Source organism: Mesoplodon bidens (assembly GCF_964165515.1).
Source record: "Mesoplodon bidens genome assembly, chromosome: 8".
NCBI lineage: Eukaryota > Metazoa > Chordata > Mammalia > Artiodactyla > Ziphiidae > Mesoplodon > Mesoplodon bidens.
In genome coordinates, this window is record NC_138165.1 from 83738393 (window position 1) to 83747745 (window position 9353).

Consider the following 9353-nt stretch of genomic DNA (forward strand, 5'->3'; position numbering starts at 1 on the left):
AAATACCCATAAATGGTGTTTCCAAGGATGCCAAAGTTTTCATCCCTACACCCTCTTCTCCAAAAGCCTCTTGAGTCGGGCTCCTGTTCCAGAGTCCATCATCAGAACTCTATTTCTCCACTGCCTAATTTATTTTAGTTTAAATTTCAATTTAGCTAATATTTTAAATAGAAAAAAATTCAGATAACTCATAAACCGTAACATAATAAGCACCAGTGAAAAATTTCACTCTCTTCACCGTCATCTTTCCCATTTCTCACAACCTCAGCTCTGCCATAAATGATTTTATTAATTTCCTGAGTTTCATTTGAGTTTCTTTGTGAAAATACAATTACTGTATATATTTATATTCCTAGTTCTCCTTCTCTAACACAAAATTATTATGCTTTGCTTTTTTCTCTCAATATATTCTGGAGCTCTTTCCAAATAATATTCAAATGTCACCAGTGAATTTTTTAAAAAATAGGGTCTATGGAATTCACATCAGCCTCTAAATTCTTCCTTATAGCAACTGTATTCCAATGGAATACTTCTAATATTGTTGCAAGTCAACCAGTGAAAACATCTGGGAGCTTAAATAGAGGAAAAGGTTCAAGAATATAGTTCTCATATTGATGACTTCATCATACAGAAAGCCAATAGGAATTATTGTTTTTTTTAAAGTTAAAACTCCATAGAACATAAGTTTTGTAATGATTTTTGAGCTAAAGAAAGGAACAAGGGGACTTCCCTGGTGGCGCAGTGGTTAAGAATCCGCCTGCCAGTGCAGGGGACACGAGTTTGATCCCTGGTCCGGGAAGATCCCATGTGCCATGGAGCAGCTAAGCCCATGCGCCACAACTACTAAGCCCACGTTCTACAGCTGTCGAGCCATAACTCTACTGAGCCCAAGTGCCGCAACTACTGAAGCCCGCATGCCTAGAACCCGTGCTCTGCAACAAGAGAAGTCACCGCAAAGAGAAGCCCACGCACTGCAGCGAAGAGTAGCCCCCGCTCACCACAACTAGAGAAAGCTCGCATGCAGCAATGAATACCCAATACAGCCAAAATAAATAAACTTATTTTAAAAAAAAGAAAGGAACAAGTGTTAGGTTAATAACATTTTTGGCCCTGATAATTACCAGAAGTTGAAAGTACTTTTTTTGAAGGCTACAACCTATGTTTCTGCTAGCAAGAAAAAAGGAAGGAAAAGAAAAAATGTGCAGGCGGAGCAAAAGAGGGGAAGGAGAGAAAGAAAAAAGAGAAAGGAGTAGAATATGGTAAAAACTGGTCAAGAATTATTGCAAACTATGCCAAACATGTCCCAGCTTTGTCTTTGTATGAAGGTGTATTACAGGTGTTCCCACAGACTGTAAAAGTGGACTAGAGTTGATCTGATTAGACTGAAGGAAGAATCGGGTGGGAAGACTAGAAGGGAGATGTTAAATCTCACTGTGCATAATTTTAAATTGATCTGGGGGAAAATGTTATGATATTAGAAGTGTAGCTGCTTGCCCTGGTGCCATGCCTTTGCCTACATCCGCTCCTGACAAGCAGAAGCAACCAGTAAAAACGTTTTTGGTCTTTAGTTCTGGTGGATCGTCTGTACGTTTAGTTAGAAATAGGCTTATATTGCTATTTAGTGATTTGCCAACTTTAGACATTATGCAGTTGACTCGAAAAGGCTGGGGTTGGGGCACTGTCTCCCCCTGTGCTCTCCTCCCCGTATTTACACCGCCATTCGCCTAGGTGCGCCATATACCTCTGCAACTTTAAGCTATATACTTTAACTTTCATTCCCTTTCATGAATCTCTTGTTCCAACAATCAGAAAATGAAGACATTAGCACTACTATCCTTTCCTCATCCTTCCTTCTTCTTTTAGATGAAATTTTTGTCAAGGATGGGAAATATCTTACAGTAAAGAATCAAGAACAAGATAAAGTGAATGGAGGTATTTTGTGACCATTTTCATTAATTTTTTTTTTTTTCGGTACACGGGCCCCTCACTGCTGTGGCCTCTCCCGTTGCGGAGCTCAGGCTCCGGACGCGCAGGCTCAGCGGCCATGGCTCACGGGCCCAGCCGCTCCGCGGCATGTGGAATCCTCCCGGATCAGGGCACGAACCCGTGTCCCCCGCACCGGCAGGCGGACCCCCAAACACTGCACCACCAGGGAAGCCCCATTCTCATTAATTTTTAAATTGTGACTTGAATGGGGCATGTGGGTGAATTCTCTTCCCTTAAAGATGACATTATACCCTTTAAAGAGATAAAATGCCAAGCTAATGGATAAAAGCTTCATAATGATCTGACTTGTGAATAGGTAGACAGGCACAATAACAGAACTTGGGGGAAATATAATCTAAACTCTAAACCTATGGAATCTAAATTCTTTTATGACTCAGGAATGAGATCTAGGTTTTCCCTATAGCCTTCTCCCTTAAGACATTAGCCTAATGTTAGCTTACACAGCTCACAAAATACAGGTATTATTGGAATGCTTTCTGGACATAAAAGAGAAGCTTTTATTCTTCCTTTGAAGAAAGAAGGATATGAAATAACATATACATAGGATCATTTTTCTCCCTGAGGAGGGAATGCGATACATATAATCCCAACCTTGATTCCTAGGGTCCTTTAAATAAATATTTGCTGAATGTATGGGTTTAGATCTGTAGTGGATTAATAAAGGATTGGGGGGGGGGAAATTACAACCTTTAGAGCTTCATCTTGAAGATAATTAAACTCTGTCGAAAACGCACCCATTGCCACTTGACAAAAATCTGGTCTGGAAGGACTGCTAATCTGATGCAGGATGGCACTTCCTCTAATTTTACATGATAGTATCATGTTGGGAAAAAATGCAGCCAACCAAACTAAAATGCAATGGTTTCCTGTACCTTAGTATTTTTATTTCATACTTAGTGAAAGAACAGTTTCAGACTCAGATACAGACTATTATGTATCAATCTTGTGCATGCATAAAAAAGGGAAATATAAGTAAAATTGGTTATGGTGTTCCCCAAATTTCTTCACTTTCCAACTTTTCTAAATCACTTTTTGAATCAGTTGTTGATGGCTGTGGTTTACCATACAGTACTGTCTTTTGTGCCACCAAAATTGTTGGTGGTGTACCAAGCCTTCGAAAAGTGCTCCACTATCAAATCCAGGATTTTTTCCAAGCTGCAGATCCTATTCCTCAAGTTTTGATGCCAGCACTTTCTTGATCTATCCTGAAGAGTTCAATGGATGGTTTTCAGCTAACATCCAGGACTCATTTTCCTTCTTCAATGATTTTTTTGGGCTAAAACTTAAGAGCAGTTGTAACTGACTAACCATACCATCAGGAATAATAACTATGTAATTTCACTTTTTTGGCGGGGGGGGAACGTTAGGCTTACTCTTTAACTGTTCAGATATAGGTTTCCAAAGTGCATTAAGAACTAATGTACTTGGTGAGTAATTCAGGGCTCCCACGGTTTAATAGCTTGTAGCTAGTGCCGTATCTCCCTTTTGTAAGTGCTGGAAAAATCTCTTTTTGGTCTTGGGAAAATCTTCCCTCTTTTTCTAAGAAAAACTCCCTTTAAGTCTGAGAGACTCCTATGTCTCTCCCTCCCCTTAATTCCTCCTCCTGTTAATTCCCTCCTCTGAGGGTTGTAGGCTTTATTATATTAAAAAATGCACTTAACTCAGTTGAAATAAGGACAATGTGAACAGCTACATTCAAGTTTCTATGTGTGGAGGGAAGGACAACTAGGTTAATAGCCACGTGGCCAATATCGAGACCAGTTTGTAAAATGCACCCCGATTTCAGAGATGTTCAAGAGTGAAAAATGTGTGTCTTAGCATCTGTGAAATACATCATGTCATGGTGGCTGGGTTAACGGGTGACGGGTTTTCTTTGATCCGTTCCAAGGTTGGGATTTGGAAAGGGCTTGCCTTAAAAGAAATCAGTACTTCTTGGTGTGTTTAAAAAATCTAAAGGGGTTGACGAACGAACAGTTGCAACAGCCCTCATTTAAAGCAGGGGAGAAAGTTGTAACAGGGGGAAAGATGTAGTGGGGGAGGCAGGAGCTGAGAATTACATAAAGAATGGAAACTACGGATGCCAAAGCAATGGATGGGTTTAAAAAAGGGGAGGGGGACAATGTCACAAGCTCACCAAAAAAGCATAATGATAGTTACGGCAAGAGCCAAAGAGCAAAGTAGCTCATGTTGAGATTATTTTTACGTAAGACATAAACTCTCCAACTGGAGGCCCTCTCCATTTTAGGTACGATAATTTTTTCTTATTACAGATTATTATGATATATTCAGTACTGTATTGATTTAGGTTTGTATCCATTATACACAAAACTGTTTTTGCACACCACTATACTTGTAGTGAGTGGTACAGAATATAATTAAATGACTGAGTAGATTCTGGTCAATATTCGGAACCCTTTCATATGCAATGCAGGTCTCTGAATACCTAACTTCTTTAAACCTCACTTTTCTCATTTGTCCAAGGGGGTCATAATAGCATTCGTCCTAAGATCCTATAAAGGGTTGCCCTGAGTATGAATTGCAAGAACACGCACGTAAACCTTAAACACGGTGCCTACCACAAAGTACGCGCTCATTAAACAGCAGCTTTTGTTAGGCGCACCTCATGCGGAAACACACGAAAACAGCGCGAACGACTAGCTCTCTTAGCTCCATTTTCTACAGTTCCTATGTGGCTTTGAATTGGCAAGCAATTTCTATTTGGTCCCTCAAATGCTAAAACCTTGATGTCTATCCTGCGCTGTAAGCCTAGCCATTTGGGTTGGAACACGTTTGATTTCACAAGCTCCGGACTGGGGCCCTGACCCCGGAGGAAGTGTTCCCTTTCAAGATGTGGGGAGGGGACAGCGCGGCGGGAGGAAGGGTACTCCAACCACCAGGGGCGGGGGTGGGCAGGGGGCGGTCCCGTGGCTCCTGCGTCAGAGGGGCCCCTGTTTTCGCACCTTCGTTGACGTCAAACCTTAAGGAGGGCTGCAACGCTACATTCCCCGTGGATGTCTACGTGGTATGAGTCGTGACTCGGGACCCGGGTCCTGCGAGTGACGCTTTCGCTCTGCTTATACTCCCGCACTGGCGGGAGAGACGGTGGCTCCAATTTCTGGCTCCGCGGGCGGCGGGCGGCGGGCGGCTCTCTGGACAGCCCGGGGGTCTGGGCGTCGTGGTGGATCCGGAATAGGAAGGGAGCGTACTCCCTGGGTCCTTGGCCTCCACCCAGGCCGGGAAGGAATCAGGGCGGCCTCCACCGAGGTGAGAACGGCCGCAGGGCGGATTGGGGGCGGGGCGAGCGCGGGAGGGGCGGGGCCGGGAGGCGCGCAGCTGAGGAGACGGTCGCGGGCTCCGAGCGCGCGGCCGGGGGTGGGGCCTGCTCGCCTAGTTCGCGGGGTGACTTCTTCCTCCAGACGGACGCGTAGACTGCTCGCCCGGCTCCAGCGCCCGCCTCGCAGGTCCTTGGCTTCCCCTCACCCCGAGTCCCTTTCTGCCCCTCCTACGTGAGCGGGGCCGGCGTCTCCGGGCCGAGATCGAGGTGGCTGGGGCGTGGGTGGAGGTGGCGCGCAGGCTGCCTTGCCCGTGTGTCGGGGGCCCCAGGTCGGAGGGGCTCGCGGACTAGGCCTTGGGCTGGGGCTGGGGAGGAGGCGGCCTGCGGAGGTCGGATTTAGGGCTTTGTACCCGCGGGAAGTGCAGGGGCATCTATGGGGCCGAGATCCGGAGCCACCTGTCCACAAATCCCTTTCCCCCAGTGCCCTGCGTTGTGTCCAGCTGTCCCCAAATCTAGCCTTTACCGGCCTCTGGCGATCAGAATTTATTTTGGAGACGTTAGATTTTTGTGTTAACAATCATTTTACTATTGTCGTGCAACAGTTGTGTAAATCTGGTCAAATACGCCGTTGTTATCACGTGCTCCTAAGGCCCTTTCCAGTTCCTAACATTTTCCGGCGCGATGAATCTGGCAGCGCGTGGAAGCGATACTGACTCTCACGGAACTAAAACGTTTTTTACCCCTTCAAATTGAATTTTGTTTACCTTTGTTTTTGTTTTTTACAGCAATTATGTACTATCGGGGGGAAAAATCGCTGAAAAAGCTATAGCAATCTCATCCTCAAGAGAGAGTCACTATTAACAATTTGGGATACATAAACAGATATTCGTGTTACATAAATGGGGTGCTAATGTGATCTACTGTTTAATACATGAAGGACTTCTATATCAATGCATAAACATCTTTCCACTGCCTTCTCAACTTGCACTGATTTGGACCCAAAGCCTGTAAAGCAAGAATTTTCTTCTCCCTGAATCTTGACCAGTGGCCAACCTTAGCAAAGAAACTCCTAAAAGATTTAATAAAATATCACTGCAGTGGCCAAGATGTTGGATAGAAATAAGCTGAATTCAGGGTAACAATCATTTTCTATGAAGTATTGTTTGCTCTGCTTAATAATTTGAGGCAATGTTTTTTTTTAATTGCAGTTTTCAAACCATTAGTGAATTGTGAGATTAATGTAGTGGATCATAACCACTAGTTTCATAAGCCAAAATAAGACAACATAGAAAATATCAGAATGCATTACCTGTAATGAAGATATTGTTTTGTGAAACTTTTAAAGTGTGCATGTGTGTGTGGTGTGTGCATGTGTGTCTACATATGCTGGGTTGTGATATAAAATGTACTGCTTCCCGTGTGCCATGCTAATCAAATTTGAAAGTCACAGTCACTAAGGTACTGTCAGCACTCATCGCAGAAAGGGAGGGAAAAAAAAAAGAATGGGAGCGATGATGCAATTAAATTTAACAATAGTTCTACTTTTTTCTTTCGAACATGTGACAGTGTTTATTGTAGCGAATTAGATCTTAATTATTTGTTTTCACCTAATATTAAAACAATCAATTAGCATTCCTGAAAATACAGAGAGAAAGCCTTTTAAAGAAGTTCAGAGGTTAAGAGCATAAACTGCTCAGATTGACCTAGGGTCAAATCCCAGCTACACTGGTTATTTGTGTGTGACCTGGAACAAGATAGTGCTTCTCTATGAACTTCAGGTTCCTGATGTGTAAAGTGGGAGTTACTGGAACACCAACCTTATAAGGCTGTTTGATATTCAGATGAAATAATGCATGTGAAACTGTTGATTTAGTACCTGCACAGATTAAGTACTCACTACAAGTTAGCTATTAAGACTGAATGGAGGTATCCAGGATAATTCTTGTCGCCAGAGGTAAACCCATAGAAGGTGGATAATCCAAAAGAGTGGGAAATTGAAAATTAGTTAATAATGTTATAAGGAAAGGGACACTGAATTAAGATGGTCTTTTAATATCATTTAGGCATTGTTTTTGAATGCTCCCCAATTGTTCTTCTATTGCTAGAAAAGTAATTTAGATTATCTTATTCAGTAGACCAAATGCCCTTCTACTGTCTTTACTTATTTATTATTGAGCTGACGTCTCTATTGTCAAGCAACTGAAAAATATTTCCCACAGAGATTCTGGGTTTTGTTAGCTCTTATTCTGTACCACTGTCAGCTTGAGAAACTCACACACTTATAATTCAAGGCACTTCAAAAATGTGTTTATTTATCCCTGCAGTAGGTACAGATCTCAGGTATGCAAGAAATAGTCCTTAAAAAAAAAGGACTTTATTTCTATTTTGAGACAGTTCTGCTGAAGTTATCTCAGGCATTTCAAAGATCTCTCTTCACTGGCCCAGATTGGTTTTGCAGTTTTAAATGTTACATAAACCAATGAAATAAGAGTGTAAGCATTGTCATTTTTCATAGCACTTTATTTTTATGAAAAATAAATCAAATGCTTTGGCCTCAAAAAAAGGCTGTTGCAAAAGCCTTTAATTGGGTATCACAACTGTAAAAGGTTGGGGGAAATCTTAAACATTAATTGTAATACTTCTCTCAGTATTGAAAATGTCTTTAAGTTCTTATTCTGTTTTAGAGGAACCAAAATGGAAATGTTACCGAACCGAACTTGGGTCTGCTCGCCCACTGCACAGCAAAGCCAATCTACTGACACCGGGTTGTGGTGAAGGAAAGTACAGCGTTTATTTGCAGGGTGCCAAGCAAGGAAAACAGGCAGCTCGTGTTCAAAAGACCCGAACTCCCCGATGGCTTTCAGGGAAGGGTTTTTTAAGGCCAACATTTGGGGCGAGGGTTGCAGCTCGTGGACTTTCTTCTGATTGGTTGGTGGTGAGGTAACAGGGTGATTTTTCGGGATTCTTAATCATTAACCTTCTGGTTCCAACCAGTCTGGGGTCTGCCTTCTTGTTAGCATGTAGTCACCATCCTCCACTGGGTGTGGGGGGGTCTTAGTTTCTGCAGAAAAACTCAAAGATATGCTTTAGATTGTTATGTATATCCCTTGAGGAGGAACTAGTACTCTGTTTTACCACTGAAATATTGTTTAAGCTATCATTACTTTTCTTGCCTAACTGCTTTTCCTTTGTTTCTGCATTCCCTCACTTCCCTAATTTGTAACTGTTTGAGTCTGCTTTTTGGAACCAGGGAAGGCCTAGGAGACTAAAGCCTTTTTCTACAAACAAGAAATGGGGGACATGGAGGGGCTTTTGTAACTGGGAGGGCCCCACAGGGTCCTGCTTGGTCTCAGTACCCCCTTTTCTTTGATACTTCTCAATCCTAAAGGGAGCAGGGGTGGGACAAGAAAGGGAATAAAGTTTTGGATAGAGAGGTTAATCATAAACTTGTCAGGGGAGCTTGGTCTTAGGGGGACTTGGTTTCAGAAACTCCTTGAGGGTAAATAATGATGTGTTTATGAAAATATGAAAAAAATAAGACTTGGAACTCTAGCTGTCCTATCCACAAAAAGCCCTCAATGAAACAAAAAAGTCTATCTTGACCTTAAATCAAACATGTATTCATTTGTATGTTTTAAGTTAGATAAAATATTAAGGTTATGTGTGTATGTATTTTAAAAATCATCTTATTGACCAATTTTTAAAAAGTTAACTCACCAACTACTGGGTCTTATCAGATAAGAGGGCTTTTATCTTACACTGATAAAATGAAATAGCATGCAATCTTTAAATATTCTGTTTGGAATTATATATAATCTCATATAGAGGTGCTCATCATATATGGTTAAATGAGAGAGGAGACTATAGAATAGAATGGGTAGTACCATTCCATTTTTGTAAAAACATGGTTAGAACAAAGAGGAATATATGGCAAATGTAAATGGTGGGTAGTGGAATTACGGCTGATTTTATGCTCTTTATTTCTTAATTTTTATAATTGTACTATAATTTTGTTTTACTTTCGTAATAAAAATTAATAAATTAATAAATATAATAAAATTAATAAAAGTCA